Source organism: Thunnus thynnus, chromosome 12 (genome assembly GCF_963924715.1).
Source record: "Thunnus thynnus chromosome 12, fThuThy2.1, whole genome shotgun sequence".
NCBI classification, from domain to species: Eukaryota; Metazoa; Chordata; class Actinopteri; order Scombriformes; family Scombridae; genus Thunnus; species Thunnus thynnus.
Genome location: NC_089528.1, coordinates 30,803,911 through 30,824,339, shown reverse-complemented (window position 1 = coordinate 30,824,339; position 20,429 = coordinate 30,803,911). Strand labels below are relative to the sequence as shown.

Below are 20,429 nucleotides of genomic sequence, written 5' to 3'. Positions count from 1 at the left end.
CCTCTCTCTTTCTCTCTCTCAACCCAACCGGTCAAAGCAGATGGCCGCCCACCAAGAGCCGGGGTCTGCTTGAGGTTTCTACCCATTAAAGGGGAGTTTTTCCTTACCGCTGTCGCCAAGTGCTTGCTCATGGGGGAACTGTTGGGTCTCTGTAAATTAAAGAGTACGGTCTTGACCTGCTCTATGTGAAAAGTGCCTTGAGATGACTTCTGTTGTGATATGGCGCTATATAAATAAAGATTGATTGATTGATTGATTGATAGTTTTTATGAGAGCGTTTCACTTGTGTATGTAAAAGCATTTCACTTGTATGTGTGTGTGGTTTTCAGTATAGTATGTGAATGATTTTGGTTTCATATGTCAATTCAGAGTAATGTCCCTAACAGCCCCTCATATTCGCTCACGTGCGCGCACACACACACACACACACACACACACACACACACACACACACACACACATGCTTTAAGCTTAAAAACACCACAACATCACATAGATGTCTGTGACACAGACGTATACGTGCAGCTCGTCCACATTTAGTGACCACATTATGTAAACAGTGAATTTTTAAAATACAACACATTGTTAAAGATGAAACCAGTGGTTTCCAATCTTTTTGGCTTTTGATGTCTTACAAAAAGCAGTGTGTAGTCGGGGTCACATTTCACATGTCTATGAGTTGTTAACAGCTCCACCAAATAGTGATTTTTCCCTCTAAACTTCTCACATGCTTTCATTTCAATAAATGTTCAACTGATCCAATATTTCAACAGAAAATGAGAGATTAGAGAAAAAGTCCAAAAACTGAAAAAAGATTTGATTTAATCATCTCACAACCCCTCAGATTTATCTGGTGACCCCTTGGAGGGGCCCGACCCCTAGGTTGGGAACTACTGGACTAAACTAGCTAACTGTATATAAAGTAGTTGAAACTAGCTCCACCTCCAGCAGCTACAACAGTAACATGCTGCTCTAACACTGATGCTTCACTATTAATAAACTAATGATGTCACACTGTAAATCACAGCTGACTGGATTTAGTTTCAAAACTTTCTCAACACACTTGTAGATGCTGAATTCATTCACCTAACTACATTACCCAGAATTCCACAAATTTGACAAGACATCAGACTAAATGAATCATTAAGCAATCAAATCATTGTTTATGCTCAAGTCATCGCTGTTATCAGCCCATTAAATGGCCGTTATCAGTTGTCATGGGGATCTATGGATATGAGGTAGTATGGCTCTACTCTACCTCCTGATGGGCTCAGCAGGCGGTTATCATCCATTGGTAAGGTGGTCATCTTTGAGTTACAGTCGCCATCTAGCGGCCGTAGTGACGATGGCTGTTTGCCACATTTAACCACGTTTCAATGATCATTTTAACACAAACCATGATCTTTTCCAAACCCAAACCAAGTGGGTTTTGTGGCTCAAGGGCTGATGACACCCGAAACAGGTGCTCAAAGTAAGACTGCTGCTGTGAAAGTTTACTATGAGGAGTAAAAAGTGGGGATTTTTATTTCCTTTTTTGTATTTTTTTTTTTTATATGAAACATTCATGTTATCGAGGGACTTCTATTTTATTTCCAGTGCTTTGCCTCCCACAGCCAGCTCATGACTTTCACCTGCTCACTGTGGAGCACAGGTGAGTTGTCAGAGGGCACAAGGTGAGTTGGGGGATTTTTATTCCCGCTCCGCCCCTGATCAGGATCCAGCCTGACTTGGTCCCTAGTCAAGTCTCTGGACTTGTGAAAATCTCTGTTCTTTATAACATATCAGATTCAAAATAAATTCAAATTTTGCATCAGTGCACTGAAATGAGATGACATATTTTTTATTTGCACCTTAATGATTATTTAACAACTGTTTCTTTAATATGCGTTGTACATTAAAAAGAAACTGTTTTTATAATAAAGACACACAGCAATGTATAATGTATCCTCTTGAATTAATCATGTAATGTCTTGTATTAGCATAACTTTAAAGATGATAATAGAAATATGTGTTTATCAGTGCCTAAGAGGACATTGTAGTGGCTGCAGTTCATTTCTAGCTCACATGTAATGACTGTATCAGACAAGGAAATGTTCCAACCGGATTCAGACTTCACTAAATAAAAGCTATTCATTCAATGAAATATTCATTCAATCGATTAAATGAATGAATCATTCTCTCGTTGACCTTCTGATCGTATCAAGGTGGCTTCCATGCAGTTGCCTTAAAGTGAGAAACTGATCGAACCTGGTTCAAAAAGATGTTGGTGAGTCAGAACCAAAATGTATTAACAAGATGTACTTTTATGTAACTACACTCAATAACCAGAGTCGATGGTTGTAACCGTCATTGTGTTAATAAAATGAAAAACCACAGCGAACAGTGTGGAGGCTGCTGAGCAGAAACCCACACGGCTCGTCTGCTGCAGGAAAGGAAGTGTTGATTCACTGTCAACAGTTTAATATGAGTCCTAATAACCCGAGTTTTTAGCAAAGGTGCACTTTACAGCTGGGGAGGAATGTAATAAAGTGCAATTGTAAGGTACTTTACATGAGTATTTCCATTTTATGCTTTTTTATACGTCCACTCCACTACATTTCAGAGGGAGATATTTTACTTTCTACTCCACTATGTTTATTTCACAGCTATAGGTACTAATTACTTTTCAGATTTATATTTTACTAGTAAGGCTGATGATGTATTTTATATTTGAAATACATTTAGATCACTTTGTAGAGATCTATTTTCACTTTGACATATAAGGGTCTTTACAGTGTACAAAAGGTCACATTAAATCCCCTTTGACTCCATCTTTTGAACAGTGAAACATGTTTTTCTTGCTGTAATCATTCCTTCTGTACATATTGACCATTAGAAGATGTTTTCATAATGACCTTACAATGGAAGTGATAGAGGACAACATCCACAGTCCTCCTTCTGTGCAAAAATGTATTTAAAATTTTATCTGAAGCTAATATGAAGCTTCAGCGTCCAAATGAGACAAATCAAGTAGATATCTTTCAACATTACAGTCTTTCAGTGCCAAAGTTCCTCCTTTTGTTACTATACTTCCACCTGCAGCTCAACAGGGAAACACTGTCTGAAGAAACACAAAGAGGGAATTTGATGCTAAAAAGACTGTAAATGTGTCAGATATCCACTTGATATGACTAACTCAGATTGATGAAGCCTCATATAAGCTTCACACCAACTTTTAAATGACTGTGTGGACATACTGTGGATTTTGGCCTCCATCACTTACATTGAAAACACATTTGAAGTATCTTTTAATATCCAGTATGAACAGGAGGAATGATTACAGCAAGGAAAACCTCTTTTACTGTTCATATGGACACCTGACTGATGTTTTAAGACACAATTAAAATATTATGAACCTGTTCTTTATGTCAGATATGCAAAAATAAATAATTATGTAATATTAAAAAGAAAAAAAAAGGCTATACAATGCATAACTTTACAAGAACTTTGCATTCTTATTGATTGTTTTAGAATTTTTATAGTAGTATATAATATCAGAGAAAAAAACCTGAGCTACCACCAATTTAATTAAAAATAAAGTGTCTTAAATCATTTCAAAGGGCTTTTACAGTGCTTCATTCTTTCTTTCAAGATCAGTATTATGTTGTTTTATCCACTAGATGTCACTGCTGTTTTGACAGCAGAATTAGAGGAAAAGCATCACGTTGCCATGGTGACCATAGATGGCATGGTTTTGTGTTTCCTCTGAATGACCACAGGGTGGCGGTCTTTCTCTTTGATTTTTAATTTTAGAACTCACCATGAGGTACAGTAACTACTCGACCACAACACAGTTCAGTACGCTTCATTTATTGTTATTACGCCTATTTAAGACTGTAAAAAGACGTTGTTGTTTGGTGATAAGTTTGCAACTTCTTGTCAATCTTCTATGACAAGATATTAAGATATTATCAGGACTTTAAGGGCCTTTCATTGGGAAAGATCAAACTGTTCAGAGTTAGTTTGAGTTAGAGTCAGTTCAGAGTAAATATGGGAACTGTTTAGATGATAGAAAAGCAGCAGAACAAACATTTCTTAAAATAACATTAAATGTATCCCAGCTGATCATGAAGCTTCTTAAAGGAACAGTCTGGTTTTTGTCCGGTTTGGTTTCATGTATTATTCCATTAAAAGTAGATTTGAGAATAACTTTTCAGAAAGATCTAATTAAGCAAATACGCTGCTCTTTGTGTTAATGTAACGTGCCATGTTAGATCAAATTAGTTCAACTAATTCAAAATATAAAGACAACTTGTATTATTATTATTAGCAGTAGTATTAGTTTTAGTATTATTAATTACATACTGCATATACTGTTTACACTGAACATTTTCACATTCTGGTCAATATTTTGTACATTCCATTTCATTCTCTTCAATGTAAAATTTAAACCTGTAGCAGCTCTTCTTACTTAGAATATATTTGACATATTTTTTACTGTAAATTTCTTTCTTTTTTATGTTATTCAGGATTACTTAATTCTGTGTATATTTTTGACTGTTAGGCACCACAACACTGAGGTAAATTCCTTGTATGTACAAACCTGCTTGGCATTAAACCTGGTTCTTATTTTGATTTTGATAAAAGCAACTCCAAAATAGTTAATTAAATAATACATTTAAAATACTATTACTATTATAAATTTACAAAAGCTGTTTTGTTTCAAACAAAGTTAAAATGAACTTCAGTTCAAAGATTCAGATTGCAACAAAAACAAAATGTACACAAGATTCAAATTGTAAATAAAAAAACTAAAAATGTATATTAAAAAATCTGCTCCAAAAAGTTTCACCTTGTACAAAAAGTGACAATAAATAAATAAATAATAGACCTTTTTATTCTTTTTACACCTTCTTTTTTGGGCATTTCTTTCCTTTAATTGACAGTTGAAAGTGCAGAGAGACAGGAAACAGGGCAGAGAGAGGGGCATGATAGCTGGAATCAAAATGCAGATGTTATGGTTTTGTGCAGTGGTTAGCACTGTCACCTCACAGAAAGAAGCTTCTGGCGTCAGACCTGCTGGCCGATCGAGGTTTTTCTGCGTGGAGTTTGCATAATCTCCCTGCAATGTTCCTTTTCCCCACACAGTCCAAAGTTCACTAAAAATAAACTAACTCTGAATTGCCTGTGAGTCTTAATAGTTGTCTGTTTTAGCTCCCTTTTCCATCTGAAAAAGATAAGTAGATATACAGTACTGTATATTTAGATTTTAGGTACTAGTGTAAAGTGAGGATCTTTTAATGCCATGAATAACTTTTATTAATCAATTAACTTGATACAAAGTTGAGTAAACAGCAGAAAGCTAAAGCAAATCAATATTTGCTGTGTGCAGCTTTGCCTTTAAAACAGCAGCAGTTCTCCTCAGTTCACCTGCACACAGTTATTCAGGCGTCTCAGCTGCTTCTGTGTCTTCATGTTAATCCCAGACTGACTCCATGATGTTGAAATCAGGACTCTGTGGGGGCTCTCTGTGTGTGTCTCCTCCTTCACTATAAAGTCATTTACAGTGTTTGTAAACTGGAGGCTTCAAGTTTCCACATCACACTTGTGTAAGTTGCATATTGGACCATGATTGACTCCAATCTAGTTGTGATGTCATAAATCCTGCTCGTAGGTGAAAGTGTTAAACTGAGATTTAAGGTGATACAGAGAAACTTTCAAAACAAACTCAAACATCTAACTTAAGGAAAAAGAGGGAAAACATATTTTTTAAGTTGAGGGGGACTTTAAGGTTATTAGTAACAATCTGCTTTTCAAATATAAATCAAAATGTCTACTATGAAAAGGTCTACTGTCAGACAGCAGCCTTATCTGTCCGCCGCAGGGGCTGATGGGAGGTTTGAGGAGCTGTTAGAAACCACGTGGCCCTCGTCTGATCTCACAGCTCGTCCTTGTTTGGCCTCAGCTGCATCAGAGCGCCACTTCTCCCCAGGTTCACCAGAGGAAACACCACTGCACAAAATGCTTTTCCTCCCAGCTGCTGCTCTGTGCTGTCTGTGTTCAGGTGAGTGTTTCCAGCCAATCAGGAGCCAACAAACTCAACCTTTAACAAACACTGTCACACTCACCTTCGATAGTGTGTCTGTTTCTCTACAGCGCTGGTTGCCATGGCAGCAGAGCTGATTCAGAAAGATTTAACATTGACCAGGAGAGCTGGTGAAAACGTCTCCTTCAGCTGTGGAGGAACTGACCAGTGTTACAGTGGAGAACCATTTGTATACTGGTACCAGAAGAAAGACACAGAAACATTCACGTTTATTCTTGATATTGACATGAGGACTGGTAAAGATGATAGAAGGTCCAATCATCCTCAGAAAGATGATTTCTCATTTGTAAATAAAGAGAACGGCTGGGAGTTGTCGATCCAGACAGTTAAACTCTCACATTCAGCCACCTACTACTGCTCCTGTTTGAAGAGAGATACCCACAGTGAGAAATGATCCCTGCAGCCTGAACAAAAACCTTCAGATGAACAGATGTCAAACAGTGTTTGTGACAGGAAGAGAGCAGTAAACCACAGCCCAGGTTCACATATTTCACCTCCATCTCAGCCAGAGTCACAAACAAACTGAGCTGAGGACTAAATGTTTGTCTGTTGGTGTCAGGATTTTGATTTAAACATTATATTTCATTGACATTATTTATCAGCTATTTCAGCAGGTTTCCTGTTGTTCCACACAGTGAGAACAAAGGAGCAACACAGAAGCACAATGATACAACAAGATCAAGACAAACAAACAAACAACAATATAACACAGATAAAACAGACAAATAATGGAGAGATCAAAAGTGAAACTTTATTAACTTTTGATTTAATAACAAAATTAATAAATAGAAAAAGATGTTTGACAGAGTTGAAAGTTTGAGATGAAGATAAAAATGGTCTTCTTTGACCTGCCGCTGGAATAAAGTTCATTCCTCCTTCACAATAATAATCTGCTGTTAATGAAAACACTTCCTGTGTCTCTTTCACAATAAAAGCCTTCAGGCAGCATTCTTCACATCTCATCTCTGAGCAGATTTCAACAGATAATTTCACTTTAGTAAAAGATTCAACACAATTCTTGGATTTATGACAATTTTTCCTCAACAGAAATGTGGTAAATGTAAATGGATTTTGCTCTGTGAGCAGCTGAGACTGTCTTCACAAGAGAAACGACAGCAGACACTGTTTGTTTCTTTTAACACGATCACCATCATTTCCTAACTTTAACCACGTGTTTATTATTGTAACCATGACGACGCAGCTCCCCTCATATTAACAAGGAAGTCATTTTAACCCAAACCATGATCTTTACCTAAACCTAACTAAACCTTAACTACAGATTCTGATGTTTACTGTCCATATTCTAAGACAAATGGCTTCACTACAGCATTTACTATTAGAAATTTAATCCTTTATGTGATTCAAAATGTTAAACAACAATTGATTGACAAGCAAACAAAAACTACGGCTCCTATGAAAATGTACCTGCATGGCAGCACAGGTACTAATGTCATCCTAACTTGGTTTAGTTCATAATACTCAACAAATCTCCTCAAATGTCAACTTTACAACTTTTGAACTGTAATCAACAGGAATATTTTATTTTAGTCCATCATTCTTATCTAAACATCTGGAGTGAACCACACAACATACTGTTGTAATGTTAAGTTGTAGGGAAGGATATTACACCTGCATTTACTGATGTTTTGTCCACTAGTTTTCATCAGAGACAAGTAGTGACCAACACTGACACATCATCAGCTTTTAAGTTGATATGTTGAACTTGTTAGCAAACACTTGCTTATTTCCACATCCAACAGTTACGGAGCAACATTATCATTCATGTGGAGTCGTGTTTCTGTCCACCTGGTGAATGTAAGTCCAATATTCACTCTCTTTTAGCTCTGTTTTTACTCTCTACAAACTCCTGAGGGAAATATCTGGCTCTTTAGTTGCTAAATACTCCACTATGTTCACCAGCTAGTCTACAGCTAACTGTGTCTGTTTGCCGTTTGGTGCTGAGCAGGTAGTGTACAGTGGCTTTTTACAGCTTTTTCTCTGAAAACAGCTGTCTGCTGCGGCCCAAAACGACGCTATGAGAGCGCTGAGAGTGAACCAAAACAGTAAAGTTGCAGCCGGACAGATAAACAATGAGCTGAAACTCACTATAAAGCTCCGTAAAGCCGAGAGGAGCTGCAGAGTCACTGATAATTCTCTGTAGGTTCATCACTACGAGCCACGACCAACACATTACACACTGACACATCATGGTTATTATAAAAATATTGTTTATAACAGCTTTAGGTAATTTGCATCACTACAAATGTCAATTTGATTTTAAATGAGTTCTTAGTTGAGTTTAAATGTTGACCTGATGGTGGCGCTAGAGGAAAAGTCAGAGGATCAAAGTTATTATAATTCATCCTGAGGGGAACATGAATATTTCTACTAAAGTACATGACAATCCATCCAATAGATGAAAAGATATTTCAGTCTGGACCAAACATGTCAACCTGCTGGTGGCGCTAGATTAAAAGTTAGAATCAATCAAGTCAAATAAATAATTGAATCCTCTGGGGACCGTGAACGTCTGCACAACATTTAATGAACAATCCATCCGTCCTTTGATCCACAATCAGATCCAATGGATCTGCACTTAAGTGGTGGACCGACCAACCGACTGACATTAGCATCCATATAGTCACACTGCTAATGTGGCTAAAATCAAATAAAAGAAGAGACAGTCATGTTGATATGAACATTAGAGAAACACATCATGGAGATGAAATATGATACTGGTTCATAATTTGGATTCGTTCACCTCAGCTGACACATTCAACAGCAGACAGGTTTTTGTCACAGTCTCATTCACTGTGAGGACTCATCTTTGGCTCTGGAACTAAACTGTATGTAACAGGTAAGACTAAACTTTCATTTTCCTTCAGTTGTTTTATTGAACAAGTTGAAAATGTGTTTTTAGTTTTAGTTTCTGCTGCTTCAGGCTTTACATGTTAGTTTTTTCATATTTAGTAGAGAATTCTTGATGCAGCCATTCTTCCATAAAACAAATCAATAACTCCTGAAAAGAGCTTCAAATCTCACTGCACACCACAAGTTCTTCTTTATTTATGCATCACATCAAAGTTTGTTTACAGCCAAAAAGTCTGATATCAGTAATGTTACAAATAAACAGTATTTAATAATCTCACTGATTCAGCAGCAGCTCCTGTTTATTAAAAACAAGATGATATATGATGTGAAACATCATTTAATAAATGTTCCTAAATGTAATTTTAGAAGCAAATAGTGATAAATATATTGTGTGTTAAATATACAGTATATATTTGTAAATGGTAAAATGTATCTCATGATAATTGTGTGTTTATGATGATAAATATGTCTTTTAGTGGAAGATAAATTAATGCATGAAGGCAAACTCATTTTAAATGTGTGATGAAACTAAATATAATGTATAGATAAAATGTATAATTGTATATCTTAATCCATATTTAATATAAATAAAATTGGTATATGAAATCAACATGATATCAAATATATAATGTCAAAAATATTTTAGAAAGTGTTTGGTAGAAAATATAATGAATCAGATAATTTACGTGTTGTAATTTAATTATGTTTATATTATTATATTATATTTTATTGACATATCTGAACATGTTGTGGTAATTGTGTTTTATATAAAAGCTAAAACTCTTTAAAAAGTTGTTAAAAGTATTGATGTATTGTGTGTCTGATTAGAGTAAAGTATATGCTTTTAAATATACTTCATATAAAACACTATAATCATTTAGAATTGTAATATAAATATAGTATATTTTAAGCAAGTAATAAAACTGTACTTTATATTTTACTGAGACAAATTTTACCTTATTATATTTTATTTTGATTTTATTTTATTATATTTAACATATCCAAACATATTGTGGTAATTTGCTTTTATGTAAAAGCTAAAACTCTTATTTTAAAATGAATGATTAAAGTATATTGTGGTAAATACATTTTATATAAACCATTATAATCATTAGCAAATGTATTTTATATGAGGCTGTTATGCCATCATATATTTTCAATTTTACAAATTCTGTTTTATTATATTAGAAATCAATGTTGTGGTAAATATTGATAAAGTGTTAAATGATGTTTTAATCTTTATATATGACATATGATGAGCTTCCATGATGCTTTAGTTTGATATGATTATTGATACAGTGTCCAGTAGATGATGTTTGTGGTGTATTGATGAGTAGTTTAGTGATCATGTAGTTTCCAGGATCAGACTGAATGCAGTGCAGTGCTGTAAGCTGCTGTTGACTGTGTGAATGTGTGTCTGTGCTGCTTGTTGCTGCTGTCAAACTTCAGATGAGCAGGTAGTGAAGCCCGTGGTGAGCGTGTACCCAGCAGCATCCAGAGCCTACCTGGAGGGGAAGAGCTCCCTGCTGTGTCTGGCCTCAGCCATGTCTCCTCCTGTGGTCCAGTTCTCCTGGAAAAGACAGAAGAAGAACGGCCCGCTGGAGGATCTGCCCCCTGCTGAGGGAGAGCAGCTGGAGCTCAGAGAGCCGGGACGCACCGTCGCCATCAGGGTGGTTGATCGGGATGCTCTCTACACATATAAATACCGCTGCTCCATCAGGCACGAGTGGGGAACAGTGGAGGCCCAAACAGAACAAGGTAATGAAGGCTTGGTGACTGTGTTGAGCAGTGATTCAGCTTCATCTGGAGACGCTGTCAGAGAGAGCAGAGGAGCAGAGCACTGACATTTGTTTTTTTTCTGTTTCAGAGGTTTCTGCTCTTCCTCCACCTGTCCCGTCTCAGTACCAGGTGAAGCTGCTCTGTGTGCTGTACACAGTGCTGATAGTGAAGAGTCTGGTGTACTGCTGTGGAATCTCTCTGCTGATGATCCTCAGAAACAAGGGACCGTCCACCAACTGCACACATGCTGACTGACTGTTTTCTGCTCGCCTTTACTCACCATCACATCTCATCAATTCATCTCATTTATCACTTTGATCAGTGTTCAGAAATGTCAGTAATGATGTGTTGGTTTTACATTTTCTCATTGAATACAGTTTAGACACAGTTGTCCTAAAAACATAAATACATATATAAACATATACAGTATCTTTGCAGTTACTAAGTATACATTCTGTAGAATATTAATATCTTGATGCTCTAGTTTAATTCCACTTTTAATCGTGACTTGTGTAATAGTGTAAAATGAAGTTGAATCATTAGCTACCTGGTAGATATTTAAGTGCTTACAGTATTTTTTCTTTCTTGTGTATTTTCTTTTTAATACATTATGCAGAGGGTGGCAGGTTTATCAAAGTCATTCAGAGCAACATTCTCAATAAACTGAAACATCACAGTTTCTGTCTTTTATAATCGTCCATGTTTTCATTGATCTCAGTTTGGCTTCAAATAATGTAAATCATCGGACACAGAATCCACTATATTGGCCAAGTTTGTTGATACCTACAAGTAATTTGACTCTTGTCGTCAGTAGATCTCAGTAAACTTTCACATAGTGCTGAAAACAAATATACAGGAAGATACAAAGAAAAGCTTACAGCTAAACAGAAACAACAAAGTAAAGAGAAGCAAACATAAACATAAAGTTATTAAATACAAGCAAGTAGGTGTGGTGTGCCAAGAGGTTGGTAACATCTTGTAATATAGTTTCAGTGTGGATGTACGACTCTACGCTGATGAAACTGTTGTTTACACACATGAAGAAACAGTAGAAAGCTGCTTTGAAGAGCTGCTATAAAAATGATCACACAGTGGCTTGATTAGTCTGCACTGAAGCCTGAATGTTGTCAAAATGATGGATGTGTTTTTTGATTTCTTTCTAAAACACCAAAATACTGACAAAATTGATTGGTACATTTCCCTATAATATGATTATACGAAAACTAAGTTCATTTAGATTTATACAACAGAAAGAAATAGAAAAGTGATTCAGTGTAGAAAAGATGACTTGTTTGTCTCAGTGTGGTTTGTGTTCTGCTGCTCCGATTGATGATAACAAATGTAGGATGTATTTTTTTTAAACGTTGCAGAGAGGAAGTGAATGTTAAAGATGTTCTTAAAGTGTGAATTTAAACACTCTGCAGGCAAAAACCTCAATTTAGAAGAAGATGAAAGGTTTCCGAAACACCACAATTTAAAAATTGGTTTGTTTTATTAATAAAAACAAACAGGTAATAAAACAAACAGCAACAAGAAATTAAAACAAATTTAACCATTTTAACTATTAAATTAGTACAAGTAATTATGTACAATATTAATAGTATTATTAATTTGGGTTTTGTTATATAATGAGTCATTTATTGTAATTAAGGTGGAATATGTGAGAAAATGAACTTTGTTCACACCAACATACGTATATGTGTATATGTGCACTTGTATTTTTGCTAAATGAGAAACATTTCTTTGCTCTCTTCATTAAAAATGAACAGGAGAGGTTGTTTTTTTTCTTTTTTTACATACATCTGATGTTTATGTTGTTTTGTAAATACATATCACATATGCTTGTTTGTGTTTGGTATTCAATAAAAATAGTATCAAAATTATTACAAAAAGTATTATTAGTATTATCTATTAGGACTATTACTATTCAACTATTTTATTTTTATCTATTTGTTTAAACTTATTGAGTAATGTATTTGTGAACTCAGTACAGACTGTGGGACCTGAGCAGACTGCAGGAGTTTGAACGTCTCCCCTTATTTAATGATGTCAGTTTCTCAGCTCTGAGTTTAGGATTTCAGCTGCTTCTCTCACACATTAATAACACAGATTAAAACTGAGACAGCGAGCGCTGAATTCATACTGAAGTTCCTGGAACGATACTTTAACCAGAGTCGATGGTTTTAACCAACATTGTGTTAATAAAATGAAAAACCACAGTGAACAGTGTGGAGGCTGCTGAGCAGAAACCCACACGGCCCGTCTGCTGCAGGAAAGGAAGTGTTGATTCGCTGTCAGCAGTTTTATATGAGTCCTAATAACCACTGAGAACAGATTCACACCTGCTGCTGTACACTCATCAACTTCCCTCCCTCTCATTTGTCATGTGGGTCTTTTCTCTTGTTGTCTGTAAACCTTTTTTCCACTGAGCCCTCCACCCACACAGTCAAACTGAGCCCAGCCACCAACAAAGGCCACACATCTGGAGGTCGTGTCACTTTTTCTTTTTTGGGGTTTTTAGCAAAGGTACACTTTACAGCAGGGGAGGAATGTAATAAAGTACAATTGTGAGGTATTTTACATGAGTATTTCCATTTTATGCTTTTTTATACATTCACACCACTACATTTCAGAGGGAGATATTTTACTTTCTACTCCACTATGTTTACTTCACAGCTATAAGTACTAATTATTTTTCAGATTGAGATTTTACTAGTAAATCTGATGATGTATTTTATATTTGAAATAAATTTAGATCACTTGATAGAGATCTATTTTCACTTTGACATATAATTGTCTTTTCAGTGTACAAAAAGCCACATTAAATCCCCTTTGACTCCATGTTTTGAACAGTGAAACATGTTTTTCTCGCTGTAATCATTCCTCCTATTCATACTGACCATTAGAAGATCCCTTCATAATGCACTTACAATGGAAGTGATGGAGGACAAAATCCACAGTCAAATCAAGTAGATATCTTTCAACGTTACAGTCTTTTCAGTGCCAAAGTTCCTCTTTTTGTTACTATACTTCCACTGCAGCTCAACAGGGAAACACTGTCCGAGGAAACACAAAGAGGGAATTTGATGCTAAAAAGACTGTAAATGTGTGAGATCTCCACTTGATATGACTAACTCAGACTGCTGAAGCCTCATATAAGCTTCACATCAACTTTTAAATGACTGTGTGGACACACTGTGGATTTTGGCCTCCATCACTTACATTGAAAACACATTTGAAGGATCTTTTAATATCCAGTATGAAAAGGAGGAATGATTACAGCGAGGAAAACCTCTTTTACTGTTCACATGGACACCTGACTGATGTTTTAAGACACAATTAAAAAATTATGAAGCTGTTCTTTAAGTCAGATATGCAAAAATAAATAATTATGTAATATTAAAAAGAAAAAAAATAGGCTATACGTTGCATAACTTTACAAGAACTTTGCATTCTTACTGATTGTTTTAGAATTTTTATACTAGTATGTAATATCAGAGAAAAAAAACCTGAGCCACCACCAATTTAATTAAGAATAAAGTGTCTTAAATCATTTCAAAGGGCTTTTACAGTGCTTCATTCTTTCTTTCTAGATCAGTATTATGTTGTTTTATCCACTAGATGTCACTGCTGCTTTGACAGCAGAATTAGAGGAAAAGCATCATGTTGCCATGGTGACTATGGATGGCATGGTCTGGATCCCTTTGTGTTTCCTCTGAATGACCACATGGTGGCGGTCTTTCTCTTTGATTTTTAATTTCAGAACTCACCATGAGGTACAGTAACTACTTGGACACAACACAGTTTAGTTCCTGTCCCAGTTAAATCCATCACACAGCCATAATGTACGCTTCTTTTATTGTTGTTATGCCTATTTAAGACTGTAAATAGATGTTGTTGTTTGGTGATAAGTTTGCAACTTCTTGTCACTCTTCTATGACAAGATATTAAGATATTATCAGGACTTTAAGGGCCTTTCATTGGGAAAGATCAAACTGTTCAGAGTTAGTTTGAGTTAGAGTCAGTTCAAAGTAAATATGGGAACTGTTTAGATGATAGAAAAGCTTGGCAGCAGAACAAACATTTCTTAAAATAATATTAAATGTATCCCAACTGATTATGAAGCTTCTTAAAGGAACAGTCTGGCTGTTGTCTGGTTTGGTTTCATGTATTATTCCTCCAGCTGGTCCAAAACGCAGCTGCACGTGTATTGACTAACACTAGAAAAAGAGATCACATTTCTCCCATTTTAGCTTTGCTACATTGGCTTCCTGTAAAATCTAGAATAGAATTTAAAATCCTTCTCCTAACTTACAAAGCCCTTAATGGTCAGGCACCATCATATCTTGAAGAGCTCATAATACCGTATTATCCCACTAGAACACTGCGCTCCCAGTATGCAGGCTTACTGGTGGTCCCTACAGTCTTTAAAAGTAGAACGGGAGGCAGAGCCTTCAGCTATCAGGCTCCTCTTCTATGGAACCATCTACCGGATTCAGTCCGGGGTGCAGACACCCTCTCTATGTTTAAGAGTAGGCTTAAAACTTTCCTTTTTGATAAAGCTTATAGTTAGGGCCGACCAGGCTCGCCTTGGATCAGCCCTTAGTTATGCTGCTATAGGCCTAGACTGCTGGGGGACTTCCCATGATGCACTGAGCTCCTCTCTCCTCCTCCTCCTCTCCATCTGTATGCATTCATGTAACATCAATGCATGTCACTAACTTTGCTTCTTCCCCGGAGTTTTTTGTGCTTTCTCATCTCACAGGAAAACCTGACTCCCGGGCCGAACCTTCGCGGTCCTTCACAGTCCTGATGGCATCCTTCCCTGTCTGTTGATGCTTGTGCTTGTTGTTGTTTGTTGTTGTCATTGTTTTTCTTCTGTCCCCCCTCCCCCTTTCCCTCTCTCTTTCTCTCTCTCAACCCAACCGGTCAAAGCAGATGGCCGCCCACCAAGAGCCGGGGTCTGCTTGAGGTTTCTACCCGTTAAAGGGGAGTTTTTCCTTACCGCTGTCGCCAAGTGCTTGCTCATGGGGGAATTGTTGGGTCTCTGTAAATTAAAAAGTACGGTCTTGACCTGCTCTATGTGAAAAGTGCCTTGAGATGACTTCTGTTGTGATATGGCGCTATATAAATAAAGATTGATTGATTGATTGATTGATTGATTCCATTAAAAGTAGATTTGAGAATAACTTTTCAGAAAGATCTAATTAAGCAAATACGCTGCTCTTTGTGTTAATGTAACATGCCATGTTAGATCAAATTAGTTCAACTAATTCAAAATATAAAGACAAATTGTATCATTATTATTAGTTTTAGTATTATTAATTACATACTGCATATACTGTTTACACTGAACATTTGCACATTCTGGTCAATATTTTGTACATTTCATTTCATTCTCTTCAATGTAAAATTTAAACCTGTAGCAGCTCTTCTTACTTAGAATATATTTGACATATTTTATACTGTAAATTTCTTTCTTTTTTATGTTATTCAGGATTACTTAAGTCTGTGTATATTTTTGACTGTTAGGCACCACAACACTGAGGTAAATTCCTTGTATGTACAAACCTGCTTGGCATTAAACCTGGTTCTTATTTTGATTTTGATAAAAGCAACTCCAAAACAGTTAATTAAACAATACATTTAAAATACTATTACTATTATAAATTTACAAAAGCTGTTTTGTTTCAAACAAAGTTGAAATGAACTTCAGTTCAAAGATTCAGATCGCAACAAAAACAAAATGTACACAAGATTCAAACTGTAAATTAAAAAAAACTAAAAATATATATAAAAAAATGCACCAAAAAGTTTCACTTTGAACAAAAAGGGACAATAAATAAATAAAAAATAGACCTTTTTATTCTTTTTACACCTTCTTTTTTGGGCATTTCTTTCCTGTATTTGACAGTTGAAAGTGCAGAGAGACAGGAAACAGGGCAGAGAGAGGGGCATGATAGCTGGAATCAAAATGCAGATGTTATGGTTTTGTGCAGTGGTTAGCACTGTCACCTCACAGAAAGAAGCTTCTGGCGTCAGACCTGCTGGCCGATCAAGGTTCTTCTGTGTGGAGTTTTCATAATCTCCATCCAATGTTCCTTTTCCCCACAAAGTCCAAAGTTCACTAAAAATAAACTAACTCTAAATTGCCTGTGAGTCTTAATAGTTGACTCTGTTGGGGCCAAACCATCTGTTACAGGATTCCTGGTTCTTCTTGTTGCTGAAGATAGTTCTTTATGACTCTGGCTGAATGTTTGGGCTCGTTGTCATGCCTCCTAATTCAGAATTTCTGAATCTGTATATTGTTCATTTCTAAAGTTTTCTCCATTTCTAATGTCTCCTCCTTCACTATAAAATCATTTTCAGTGTTTGTAAACTGGAGGCTTCAAGTTTCATCATCACACTTGTGTAAGTTGCATACTAGACAATGATTGACTTAAAACTAGGTGTGATGTCATAAATCCTGCTCGTAGGTAAAAGTGTTAAACTGAGTTTAAGGTGATACAGAGAAACTTTCAGAACAAACTCAAACATCCAACTGAAGGAAAAAGAAGAAAAACATATTTTTAAGTTGAGAGGGATTTTAAGGTTATTAGTAACAATCTGCTTTTAAAAGACAATTCAAAATGTCTACTATGAAAAGGTCTACTGTCAGACAGCAGCCTTATCTGTCCGCCGCAGGGGCTGATGGGAGGTTTGAGGAGCTGTTAGAAACCACGTGGTCCTCGTCTGATCTCACAGCTCGTCCTTGTTTGGCCTCAGCTGCATCAGAGCGCCACTTCTCCCCAGGTTCACCAGAGGAAACACCACTGCACAAAATGCTTTTCCTCCCAGCTGCTGCTCTGTGCTGTCTGTGTTCAGGTGAGTGTTTCCAGCCAATCAGGAGCCAACAAACTCAACCTTTAACAAACACTGTCACACTCACCTTCATCTGTGTGTCTGTTTCTCTACAGCGCTGGTTACCATGGCAGCAGAGCTGATTCAGGATGATTTAACATTGACCAGGAGAGCTGGTGAAAAAGTCTCCTTCAGCTGTGGAGGAACTGACCAGTGTTTCAGTGGACGCCCATTTCTATACTGGTTACAGAAGAAAGACACAGAAACATTCACATTTATTCTTGATATTGACATGACGAGTGGTATCGTAGATAGAAGGTCCAATCATCCTCAGAAAGATGATTTCTCAGCTGTAAATAAAGGGAACGGCTGGGAGTTGTTGATCCAGACAGTTCAAGTCTCACATTCAGCCACCTACTACTGCTCCTGTGTTGATACCCACAGTGAGAAATGATCCCTGCAGCCTGTACAAAAACCTCCAGATGAACAGATGTCAAACAGTGTTTGTGACAGGAAGAGAGCAGTAAACCACAGCCCAGGTTCACATATTTCACCTCCATCTCAGCCAGAGTCACAAACAAACTGAGCTGAGGACTAAATGTTTGTCTGTTGGTGTCAGGATTTTGATTTAAACATTATATTTCATTGACATTATTTATCAGCTATTTCAGCAGGTTTCCTGTTGTTCCACACAGTGAGAACAAAGGAGCAACACAGAAGCACAATGATACAACAAGATGAAGACAAACAAACAAACAAACAACAATGTAACACAGAAAAAGAGACAAATAATGGAGAGATCAAAAGTGAAACTTTATTAACTTTTGATTTAATAACAAAAATTGAGAAAATAATAAATAGAAAAAGATGTTTGACAGAGTTGAAAGTTTGAGATGAAGATAAAAATGGTCTTCTTTGACCTGCTGCTGGAATAAAGTTCATTCCTCCTTCACAATAATAATCTGCTGTTGACGAAAACACTTCCTGTGGCTCTTTCACAATAAAAGCCTTCAGGCAGGATTCTTCACGTCACATCTTTGAGCAGATTTCAACAGATAATTTCACTTTAGTAAAAGATTCAACACAATTCTTGGATTTATGACAATTTCCCCTCAACAGAAATGTGGTAAATGTAAATGGATTTTGCTCTGTGAGCAGCTGAGACTGTCTTCACAAGAGAAACGACAGCAGACACTGTTTGTTTCTTTTAACACGACCACCATCATTTCCTAACTTTAACCACGTGTTTATTATTGTAACCATGACAACGCAGCTCCCCTCATCTTAAGGAGGAAGTCATTTTAACCCAAACCATGATCTTTACCTAAACCTAACTAAACCTTAACCACAGGTTCTGATGTTTACTGTCCATATTCTAAGACAAATGGCTCCACTACAACATTTACTATTAGAAATTTAATCCTTTATGTGATTCAAAATGTTAAACAACAATTGATTGACAAGCAAACAAAAACTACGGCTCCTATGAAAATGTACCTGCATGGCAGCACAGGTACTAATGTCATCCTAACTTGGTTTAGTTCATAATACTCAACAAATCTCCTCAAATGTCAACTTTACAACTTTTGAACTGTAATCAACAGGAATAATATTTTATTTTAGTCCATCATTCTTATCTAAACATCTGGAGTGAACCACACAACATACTGTTGTAATGTTAAGTTGCAGGGAAGGATCTTACACCTGCATTTACTGATGATTTGTCCACTAGTTTTCATCAGAGACAAGTAGTGACCAACACTGACACATCATCAGCTTTTAAGTTGATATGTTGAACGTGTTAGCAAACAGTTGTTTATTTCCACAGCAAGCAACATTATCATTCATTTGGAGTTGTGTTTCTGTCCACCTGGTGAATGTAAGTCCAATATTCACTCTCTTTTAGCTCTGTTTTTACTCTCTACCAACTCCTGAGGGAAATATCTGGCTCTTTAGCTGCTAAATGCTCCGCTATCTTCAGCAGCTAGTCTACAGCTAACTGTGTCTGTTTGCCGTTTGGTGCTGAGCAGGTAGTGTACAGTGGCTTTTTACAGCTTTTTCTCTGAAAACAGCTGCCTGCTGCGGCCCAAAACAACGCTATGAGAGTGCTGAGAGTGAACCAAAACAGTAAAGTTGCAGCCGGACAGATAAAGAATGAGCTGAAACTCACTATAAAGCTCCGTAAAGCCGAGAGGAGCTGCAGAGTCACTGATAATTCTCTGTAGGTTCATCACTACGAGCCACGACCAACACATTACACACTGACACATCATGGTTATTATAAAAATATTGTGTATAACAGCTTTAGGTAATTTGCATCACTACAAATGTCAATTTGATTTTAAATGAGTTCTTAGTTGAGTTTAAATGTTGACCTGATGGTGGCGCTAGAGGAAAAGTCAGAGGATCAAAGTTATTATAATTCATCCTGAGGGGAACATGAATATTTCTACTAAATTACATGACAATCCATCCAATAGATGAAAAGATATTTCAGTCTGGACCAAACATGTCAACCTGCTGGTGGCGCTAGATTCAAAGTTAGAATCAATCAAGTCAAATAAATAATTGAATCCTCTGGGGACCGTGAACGTCTGCACAACATTTAATGAACAATCCATCCGTCCTTTGATCCACAATCAGATCCAATGGATCTGCACTTAAGTGGTGGACCGACCAACCGACTGACATTAGCATCCATATAGTCACACTGCTAATGTGGCTAAAATCAAATAAAAGAAGAGACAGTCATGTTGATATGAACATTAGAGAAACACATCATGGAGATGAAATATGATACTGGTTCATAATTTGGATTCGTTCACCTCAGCTGACACATTCAACAGCAGACAGG

The 20,429-nt window shown here is 36.6% G+C and overlaps 1 pseudogene; it reads left to right on the top strand.

Annotated features, from left to right (window-relative positions):
• The first annotated feature begins 6,000 nt into the window (after positions 1 to 6,000).
• Positions 6,001 to 11,117, top strand: LOC137193486 (immunoglobulin lambda-1 light chain-like; annotated as a pseudogene).
• Positions 11,118 to 20,429: the final 9,312 nt, after the last annotated feature.